Source organism: Cryptomeria japonica, chromosome 2 (genome assembly GCF_030272615.1).
Source record: "Cryptomeria japonica chromosome 2, Sugi_1.0, whole genome shotgun sequence".
In the NCBI taxonomy this organism is placed as follows: Eukaryota; Viridiplantae; Streptophyta; class Pinopsida; order Cupressales; family Cupressaceae; genus Cryptomeria; species Cryptomeria japonica.
This window is the reverse complement of record NC_081406.1, coordinates 238,556,062-238,567,432: the sequence shown is the minus strand read 5'-3', so window position 1 is coordinate 238,567,432 and position 11,371 is coordinate 238,556,062.

Below are 11,371 nucleotides of genomic sequence, written 5' to 3'. Positions count from 1 at the left end.
AGAATAATTTCTTTATCATTTTAGTTCAATCATAGACTAAATATAGTATGCTAGGATAGTATTCATACTAATCTTGTCATCTTATCATTTAGTTTATTGCATTTTAGAATCATATCGAGCCTATAACGCATTTCATACTAAAATCAATCAAAGCATCCCTCGTTCTTACATTTGCCATCCCTGAACCATTTTGCTCAGTAATCTGAGAGCAAAACATTGGTTTGAGGGACATTGTGAGATAGAGAACCATGGGACCCTCCTTGGGAAGCTGAGTAATACGTTATTACTCCATAGCTTGCACCAAGAAGTCCTGTGTGTGTGTGTGGATAAGTCATTTATCATATTTTTCACATTTTGAGTTCTATCGACCCACTTTTCCCGCATACACATACATAAGCTTATTTATTGAAGTAAGAGATTGATAATTAAGACTGGAAATTATATAATCTACATTAATTAATTAAAAAAAATACTTTACGTTAATTAATTTAAAAAAGTACTTTACATTAATTAATTTAGCCTTAGTTTATTTATCTATTTTAATTATATTTTTTATAATATTGTTATCATTATTCTTATATTCTTACTATTATATTGTTACTATTATTTATATTATATTATTATTAAGTCATTATTCTATTGTTAGAGTCCAATCATGCCCCCTAGCGTCACACTATTACGACACATTTCCAGATGGAGCCCAACACAAGACAAAGCATAAAGAAGATTTCTAATCACTTGATCTTTTAATCTTGGCTATCTATTTCCTACGACCATTCTAAATTGATTCCAATCGTTCAACTGGGAAACAATTACAAATATGAATATCTACTTGCACATGAATGGAGTACATAGTGAATTGACTATAATTGTTAGATTCGACAATCATTGCAAGCCATTAAAATAATCATCAAGACTGTTTTAATTTGCTAGATCATACACATCTATCAGAATTGGCAATTATGAGCTCTAAGAGAAGTTGTAGACAAGATTAGGGTTTTGTAGGCAACACTGAAGTAAATGTAATTTGGCTAGTAAGAAATCCATTTTATCAATTATTTTTTATATTTTAAATCATGGTTGCATGCTTGTTTGAGTTGTAAAGAGTTGTTAGATGTTTAGTGGCATGGGAGCAAATTTCTATGTAATCCTAGTGATAAACCCTAAACCCTAGCCAATGAAGATTAGTAAGAAGCCTTTGAGAAAGGTGGATGATGATTGGATTAAATGGTTGCAAGGAAAAAAAGCTCCTCTACCAATGGAATTAGAGCAAAATTTGAAGATCATTGATCGGATGGAGCGTAAGGTGCTACCAAATATTAAGGATGATAAGGGAAGCCCAAAGTCATTAGACTAGTGGAAGTCCGAGATCAGTTTATTGTTGTCTAAAGCAATTTCAATTGTTTATGAAGAAGATGATTTAAATATGGAGAAACTGAAACAGTTGTTGAATGAGCTTCATGTATTTGAAGTCATATGTGAAACTTATCAGAGAGATTCAATGCCAATTTTGGATTCAAAATATATTGTCTACCTTGAGAAATTGAATGCAATGTTGAAGTGCCCATGACCTGATATTGCAACATTTTCCAAAAGGGGTGAGAAGTATGGAGAAGATTAAATTTTAAATCAAGTCAAAATGCTATTTATCACATATTTTGTAACTTAAAGAATATTCTTTCCTCTTTGTCTTCTTTTCTATTTTGACCTTCTACTACTTTCCGACATCATAATTCTTAGAATGATGGACATTTATGATTCTCAAATATGTGAATGACACTTGTACAATTGGCTTGAATCTTGTTCCCTCCCCTGCCTTTATAAACAGGCATTTAGAGTCATTGTACTTCTTCTTCTTAGCTTTTGAAATCTTGATCTCTAGGAGAGCTCAAATTATTGTTGTATTAGGTGTTGATAGTGGAAAGACATACATATTATTCTACAAGTGCAAAGAATATTTTCATATAAAAAAATGAAATTGGAGTTTGTTCTACTTTATGTGATCGTACTCTTTTGTTATGTTTGATCCTTTTTAAATTCTTAAGTAAGGCTTGATGGTTCCATCTCTATAATTTAATGGGTATCTTGGTTTCTTTCTTTATCTTAAGGAAATGGTTAAAAGGATATGATTATGATGCAAGGGATTGAATTTGGCATTAAGGATCTTAAATTATATTTACAATTCAAATAGTAATGGGAGATTTTGTTGGCATTTGGGATATTGTTGGGATAATGTGCAAATATGTGTTTGGATTGACTAAGTGATTTGTGTCATTGATGTCAACATATTCTTCTGTGTGCTCTAGTGTTGCAATCAGATTAAGTAGGTTGGTTTGACCTGTGTGTTGCAGATGAGTTGTTGTGGATTAAAGGGTTTTGAGATAAGTATCTCTAGTTAATTCAGCTCAAGTGTCAATTGTTCACATGGAGATTTGATCGAGTTATGAGATCCGATATTGTGGTTGGTTTTTCAGTTGTTCGGTATTGATCAATGTTTTGGATTTTTCTCCGCATTACTCCATATTGAAATATCTTGGCTTACAGTTTTAGAAGAGTATTTGTGATGTTTTGGTGTGTCCTTAATTTAGATGGTTCATGATTTGGAGGTCCGCAAGTGAATCTTTCAGTTTGACAGTCATTGCAGATAGTGTTCTTGAAGTTTGGTATAATGACGTTGAATATTCTAGTAATTTGAGTTGGTGCGGATGTTTTTGTGGTTATTCATGATGCTTGTGGATGTTTCTAGATCATGTTCTATTTGTGTTGGTGGCTTGCATTGATCGGTGAGCACATTATTGATTATTTTACTTGATTTGGTGGTTTTCTTGATGTTCTTGGCTGACATGATGATTGTAGCATGTTGCGGATGTTTGAGGCATAATTCTTGGAGGTGTTTCATGTTTGAGGTGTTGATTTAGGTTCATACTATGTCTTAGTTAACATTGTTTTGGTCTGCATATAATATTGTAGCGTGCATGGTTATTTGTGATGTGTGTTGAGCCGACCTTGAAAGATAGGTTGATGGCATGTATAAATAAATGTAATATCATTGTAATTGTGCGTGCTACAAATATATTTGTGTGTGAATAATGCTTTGATCTTTCAGAAGCAATGAAGTAGTGGGAAGAAGTGTGAAGAAGTGCGAAAGAAAAGAATGTGTGTTATGTTCCTAATTGGAATTGTAACCAAACATTAGGAGATGCTATTTTCTCAGTTCATGATCTTTTGGATGTAATCCAAATATGTTTGTAAGACAATGAGTCTTCTTTGGGTTGTAGCCCTTTGTTATTTTTGAGAAGTGAGCTCTAGGTAGTGTGCCTTAATGCATGTGCATTCCCCATTTTAATATTTTATATACTTCTAATAGGGTATCATCATATTGTGGGTAGGTTCCCACCGTGGTTTTTCCCTTGATTAGGTTTTCTAGGTGAAAAATCTTGGTGTTGTGTGTGTTATTGATGTGTTGATTTATACTTTCACTTTTAATTACCATATCTGAAATTGAGTTTGAGTTAAGTAAAGTTTTTGAGAAAATTGATTCACCCCTATAAAGATGTAAAATGTTCTAAATTCAATAATAAAACAAAATACTCTTTATTCTTAAATAAGCTCATAATTCCTTTCACAAGTCTATTTTCTTCCATTAATCCATTCTTAGCTCTAAATAATTATTCTATCTATATCATAATATACATGAGATTTCTATAAAGAGATAAAGATTCTTTATTCAATGAGAAAATGTAGTAGTATTTCAGTCATATCTACATACAATACTTAAGCCTTTCTAATGCCTTAAGTTCAATAACAAGAAAAATATAAAGTAAAAAATGAGATGCGTCCTTTGATTTGAAATCCAAGCTATCTTCAATGCAATCTTTAGAACGAAGATGAGAACATGATTCAGATGCTTTTTCCACCCAGCCTTGAAGCTTACACTTCCTCAGGATTCTTGGTCAATCAAGAATACCCGACCCTGCATGAATTGCTTAGAAAAAGTAATTTGATAGACAAGATGGAATATGGTGCGTGCCTAGAATGATAAATGCATTTTCAATTTTCTATTTCAATGGTCAATTAGTTACTCGACCGAGTATAATGTCATACATAGCAATAAATTATAGTTTGGAAAAGCAAACTATTCTCTTTATGATTCCACATTCGGCACCCATCCCAGAAGGTAACTTTCCCACAAACACAAGCATGTCTAGCTTTTCTAATTTTCATATGAAACTAGAATAAATATATAGAAGACAATCTTTCATTTTTTAATTCTATCTTCCTATTTTTCACATGATAAAAATATAATGTTAAAGAAGAAAATCTTTTGTTAACTAGGTATAGAAAGAAACAATCTTTCATTTACCACCAATTATATCTGACAAAAAAACAATCTTTTATGAAAAAACAAATATATATTCGGAAAGAGAACATTCTTTCACTTCTATCTTTTTAAGTAAATCAAAGACAAGAATTAAAATGAATAGGTGTAACACATGTATGTATATTTACATATAAATGAATAGAATATGAGTACACATTCTTTCTTCAAATAACATATTAAATTTGATACTAACATGTGTTTTCTATGATTTACGAATTCAACTATCTAAATTCAATCAATTTTCTACAAGGAGTATTAAGTAAGACGACATTTCATAATGCACATACCTATATGGCTTCTTCAAAAGAAATCTCAATATAAATTATCATGTCTTCTAATTCATAAACTAATTCAAAGTTTAACTCTTTGTTCATTAGTGATCTAAAATAAACAATTCTCAAGATAATTCTATTCTTATTCTATAAATATATAATAAACTATTCCTTGAATAAGAGCCTACCTCTGAAATACGATCCAAGTTGGATTATGATCAATGATAACCTTTCCCAAATCTGTGTGCAATGCATCTAGATTTCTACTGCTTATCCTCCTCTATGCTTGTTTTATCACTTGAGTTCTTTCCTCTCTATTTTCTCACCTTTCCTTTCTATTTACTATTCTTTTTCTCTCTTCTATTCTCATCAACTCTCTAAATATTTCTTACTATCATTTATGTATATTTTCTCCATGTCCTTTCTATTTACTAATTCTCCTTATTTATGCTAAATGCATACTATATTATCTGCTATGTTTTAGGCTTGCATACTTTGTCACTATAGTTTTTCATGCCACCTTGTAGCACGTCTAACAGTTTAGTTGGCGACAAATGACTTATTTCAACCTTAATCTCCATGTAACCTCCTAAATCACAATGGTTGTTACATGTATTGTTAAAATTTAACTCAAACTCTAAGTCATGGTTGTGTTAAACTCAAAGTCTAAGTGTCTATTGCTGCAAGTCGATACTCTCATTACTCCCCTTTTGCAAGATGATACTACGTGGAATACTCCACTTAATGCCCATGTCACATAGCACAAATTCCACTATAATTCAAACTCAAAGAGTTTGATACAATGCTAAGTCACTTTTTGTAATAAACAATAATGTGTTTGTTATCATGCATGGTCAATAATATTCATCGACTTCACCATGCGATAAGATTTGTCTTAAATAACATGCTAACAATAAATCTGCCAATATATATATATATATATATATATATATATCAAGAAGTAAAGCACTTTTATTTTCATGATCATTATATATATATTATAATTATATACATATATACATGTGTATGATCGAGTCCATATTCGAACTCTTTGTCTCTCTGTCTCTGTCTCTCTGTCTCTCTCACTCTCTCTCTCTCTCTCTCACACACACACAAAAAAAAAAAAAAAAAAAAAAAAAAAAATAGATATGCACTATTTACAAAACAACAAAAGTGAACACATAAGTGCGATATTTCATCCAGTTAAACATATCCACACATAAAGAACGTAAAAATTTACAATCAATATTCATATTTAATCTTCCTTTAACAACAAATCTTTCTTTAAAATAAAGCATATATCATTTGCAAGCACTCATGCAAATTTGAATTTTAAATCAATCACAAGATCAAATCATACAACAATCATATATAATTTTATATGTTCTAATAGTGGTGTGTCAGATTCCTATCTATTATAGCGAATTCCAAGAGCTAAAACAACTCTACCTGAACCATGTTCTTGCCTTCATTCATGTTCACCTGTTCCTGTATCCACTTGCACTCAATAGCTCATTAGTGATGACGATCCCAATTTATAATAAAAATAACACTGATCATTCAATTCCATTTACATAGGTAAATTAATGTAAATCATTTCATTGCATTTTAATTCCTATTTCATTATCATTTTATTTCACTAAAAATTTCATTTCTATTTCAATTTCATTGCATAAATGAAAAGTAAATATTATTTTCCTAATAAAATAATTATTGATAAATATTGTTCGTGACATTCTTCCCCACTTGAAAGAGACATCGTCCCGATGTCTTATTATTCTATCAACAAGCACATAGTATTCCAACATCATAAAATATTAACCATACATCATACTCTCAAATTAAAACATAAACAATAACAATAGCATCCATGCTATCCAAGTTCACAATATGTAAATGAAATCAACGTACCAAGGTATCTCATGCACTAAGAAAATACTAATCTAAGAAAGAAAATGATGAAAATGACGATCAATCGTCTCATCATCCTCCCATGTAGCACTATCCTTAGAATATTGGTCCCACTCGACCTTATACTGAATGAAATCCCTGCTACGTTGATCTAGGATTCAGATGGGCTCTAGTAGCATCACCCCCAGATCTTGTACCTGTAAAAATAGCCAATCAAGAATATGAGATGCATTAGGATGATAAGGTTTCAACAAACAAACAAGGAAGATGTTATGGATTCGAGCTAGAGAAGGTGGTAAATCTAATCTATAAGTGATTGGATTAATAACTTCTAGCACATCAAAGGGTCCCACATATCTTGGTGCTAACTTTGATGATTTCCAAATGAGATAGAGCTCTTATGAGGCTTGACCCTCAAAAAGACTTTATCTCTTGAAACAAACTATCTAAAAGTCCCGTTTCTATCATCATAGCTCTTCTGTCCATTAACTTCCTCTTTCAATCTTGTTTTGATCAACTTCATTTGCTCATCCATTTCTTTGAGAAAATTAGGACGAATAATGATCCTATCTTCCATTCTATCCCGATTCCCAACTAATGGGTGTGCGACACTTTCATCCATAGAGTGCCTCAAAAGGTGCCATCCCTAAAGATGCATGAAAAGAGTTGTTATATGCAAACTCAACCAAATGCAAATACTCCTCCCACTTGTACTGCTGCTCCATGTAATACATTCGTAGAAGATCTTCCACAAATTGATTAACCCTTTCCATTTGGCCATCAGTCTGAGGATGTTATGCTGAATTAAAGTTTAGTCTAGTTCCCAAAGCTACATTCAATATTGTCCAAAACCTAGATGTCATCCTAGTATCCCTATCTGAAATAATGGTCTCTGGTACACCATGCAATCAGAATATTTCTTGCACAAATTTCTTTGCAAGAATAAATGATCCATCCTTGAGATTTCCAGGTATGAAATGTGCAACTTTTGCCAATTTATCCACAACTACTAAGATGGTATCATGCTTGTTTTTTCTCATGGGTAATCCTTGGATAAAATCCATACTGATTACTTGCCACTTATACTCTGGTATGACATGTTGAAATAAAACTCCTGCCAGATGAACATGCTCAACTTTCATTCACTGACATTCCAAACACTATGCCACATACTCAATCACCTCTTTCCCGGGTTTAGGCAAAAAATACAAAAATCTCAATTCGACTAACATCTTTGTCACTCTAGGATGTCCTGAATAAGGTGTATTGTGCACCTCATGCAATATTAATTTACTCAAGTCTCCACCTTCAGAAATGTACATCCTTCCTTGGTACCTCAAAATACCTTCAGGTTCCAACTCATATCCATCAAATTGGTGATCTGAAGGATCTACTCCCAAGGCTTGCTCAACCCTTAGGTAATTATCATCTTAAGAAAGATTCTACAACACTTGCTGCTTCAAGTTTGACCTTATAGTAACCATAGTAGATAGATGTCTTCTTCTACTGAGAGCATCTGCTACCCTATTTTCCTTTCCTTTGATATATTAAATACCAAAATCATACTCACTTAGGAATTCAAGCCACCTTCTCTGTCTTCCATTAAGGTTAGGCTATGTAAAGGTATATTTCAGTCCTAAGTGGTCTATCTTCAGCTCAAATGGCTTCCCTAAAAGGTAATGCCTCCACATTTTTAATGCATGAACAATAGCTAAAAGCTCCAAGTCATGTGGTACATAGTTTAATTCATATTTCTTTAGTTTCCTAGACTCAAAACCAACCACCTTTCCTTCATGCATTAACACTACTCCTACCCCTTCACTCGAGGCATCTGTAATCACTGTGAAGTGTCCATTAGGATCTGGTATAGTCAAGACTGGTGTTGTTGTCAATTTATGCTTCAAGAGATGAAATGACTCTTCACACTTCTCAGTCCACTCAAATTTATTTCCCTTCTTCTGAAGTGAAGTAATAGGTGCTTCTATCTTTGAAAACCCTTCCACATACTTCCTGTAATGTCCTACAAGACCCATAAAACTTATGACCTCTATAGCACTCTGATGTGTTGGTCAATCAACAATTGCCTCTATCTTTGCAAGATCAACTAAAATTCCTCTAGAAGATATAACATGACCTAAGTAGTGCACCTTTTTCTTGAAAGAAAGCACACTTTGAAAACTTTCCAAAATGCTTTCGATCCCTTAATCGTTGCAAAAATATTCTTAAGTGCTTCTTGTGTTCCTCTTCATTCTTGGAATAAATCAATATGTCATCAATGAATATAAGCACAAAATCATCTAGATAATCTCTAAAAATGTTGTTCGTAAGGTTCATGAATGCTACTGGGCATTGGTTAAACCAAAAGGTATGATCATGAACTCATAGTGTCCATACCAAGTTAAATACTATCTTATGAATATCCTCATCCTTAATCCTCAGCTGGTGGTAACCTGATCGAAGATCGATCTTAGAGAATACTATAGCTCCTTTCATTTGGTCAAATAACTCATCTATCCTAGGAAGAGGATATCTATTCTTAATGGTTACCTTGTTTAGCATCCTGTAGTCAATACATAATCTCAAGGTACCATCTTTCTTCTTTGCGAAGATTACTGGTGCACCCCATGGGGATAGGCTAGGTCTTATGAAACCTTGCCTAAGCAACTCTTGCAATTGAGCCTTAAGCTCATATAATTCTGTTGTGGCTCAACTCCAGGTAAGAGTTCTATAGAGAAATCAAATTCCCTTTGTTGGTGGTAACTTAGTAAGGTCTTCTAAAAAACATCCAAAAATACTCTAACAACTAAATAATCCTTAGGGCTCTTCTTGGCATTATCCATGTCACTTATAATGACAACAAAGATGAGACATCCATTCCTTTGGGCTTTCTTTAGTTGCATAGCTGAGATGTGTCTCAATTCAAAAGGATTTTGAGACCCAAAAATATCAACTGGATTTCCAAAATCATCTATACAACTAACAACCTTATCCTCGTAGTTTACTACAACTTTGTGCTTAGTTAACCAATTGATACCTAATATTACATCATACGATCCTAGTGGGGCCACATATAGATTAACCTAAGTTTGGAAACTAGGAAGCTCTAAATCACTGCAAAATAAACATGAATCTACACTCTTCTTTGCTCGATTTCCATATTGAACCATCCATGCATTTGACATATAACCGAGTCTAATAGATAATCTAGAAACTTCTTTAGGATCAATAAAGCATTCAGTACCTAATGTATCTATCAAAATAGAAACTGGTTGACCAAAAAACTTACCCGTCATCTGGATAGGTGAAGCCTGAAAATCAGCCTGGCGGTTGTCAACCACCGCATGAATCCGATGTTGTGAAACTCCTTGCTAATTTCCTCCTCTTTGAGTTGTAGAACATTGTGGATATTTTGAAGCATATTGATTTCCCCCCGGTTGTAACATCCATCTTTAGGTCCTAGGTGTCCACCTAACCTATTCCTATCAAAGTGCTACCTAGTATTGGGATTAGTGAAGTTGGTGGTACTATTCACTTTCCTGTTTCCATCTTGGTTCACTCTTCCTTTCTCTTGAGAATTAGGTCCTCTTTTCAGATTCCTTATCTGTTAGTTTCCCTTCTGATGATTATTATTTTGAAAATTCCTATTCCCAAAACCCAATTTGGTATTCACATTCTTTCGGAAATTTGCCAGCTGCAGTAGCTTCTGTTCCTGTTTAGTTGCTTTCTCAAAGACTTCATCCATAGTCAATGGATTATGAATATCCACTTCTTCTCCAATGTGAGTCCTCAAACCCAAGATGAACTTCCGAATGTGGAATCATTCATCCATCTGGTATTATGGAACATCCTTTATGAGATTGGTGAACTTCTCCCAATATTGAGTAATTGTCATACCACCTTGCATCAAATTCTGGAATTTAGTCATCTTCTTGTCAAAGAATAACAGAGGAAGCCACCTCTTCCTAAATGATTACAGAAATAGTTTCACCAAGATATAACTTCTTCTCAGATTTCTCATTGTCCCACCATGTCGCAACTTCTCCAATACCCTGATAAGAAGCCCATACTGCTTTAGTTTCATTGGACATGTTATGATGCTCAAAATACTTCTCCATCTCAATTACCCAAGTAATATCACCAAGATATAACTTCTTCTCAGATTTCTCATTGTCCCACCATGTCGCAACTTCTCCAATACCCTGATAAGAAGCCCATACTGCTTTAGTTTCATTGGACATGTTATGATGCTCAAAATACTTCTCCATCTCAATTACCCAAGCTTCAAAATCATCACCAGTGGTCTTACCATCGAACTTATGTGGGGCTATCCTTTTCAAATCTTTGGCTAAATTCCCTTAAATCCTAGCTCGATAATCAAGTTGTTCGTCAGCTCTAAGAATTTCATTTCAAACCTCACCAACCCTTCAAACTTCTTGTTCGATTCCATCCATCCTAGCATTCTGCTGATTTAAAAGATCAAGAATCTCGACAAGTCTTTCATTCCCATTGATTGATCCAGCTCTAGTAGTTTTAGAACCCATTGCAATTCAACAATTCCTGTATCAAGGAAATGTTTCTTTAGTGTAATGGTCATAGGCCCTAGTGTTTCAAACCTAGCACTCTGATACCAAAATGCAAAGACGTAAAAAATTCTAAATTCAATAATAAAACAAAATACTCTTTATTCTTAAATAAACTCATAATTCCTTTAATAAGTCTATTTTCTTGCATTAATCCATTCTTAGCTCTAAATGGTTATTCTATCTATATAATAATATACACGATATTTCTATAAAGAGATAAAGAT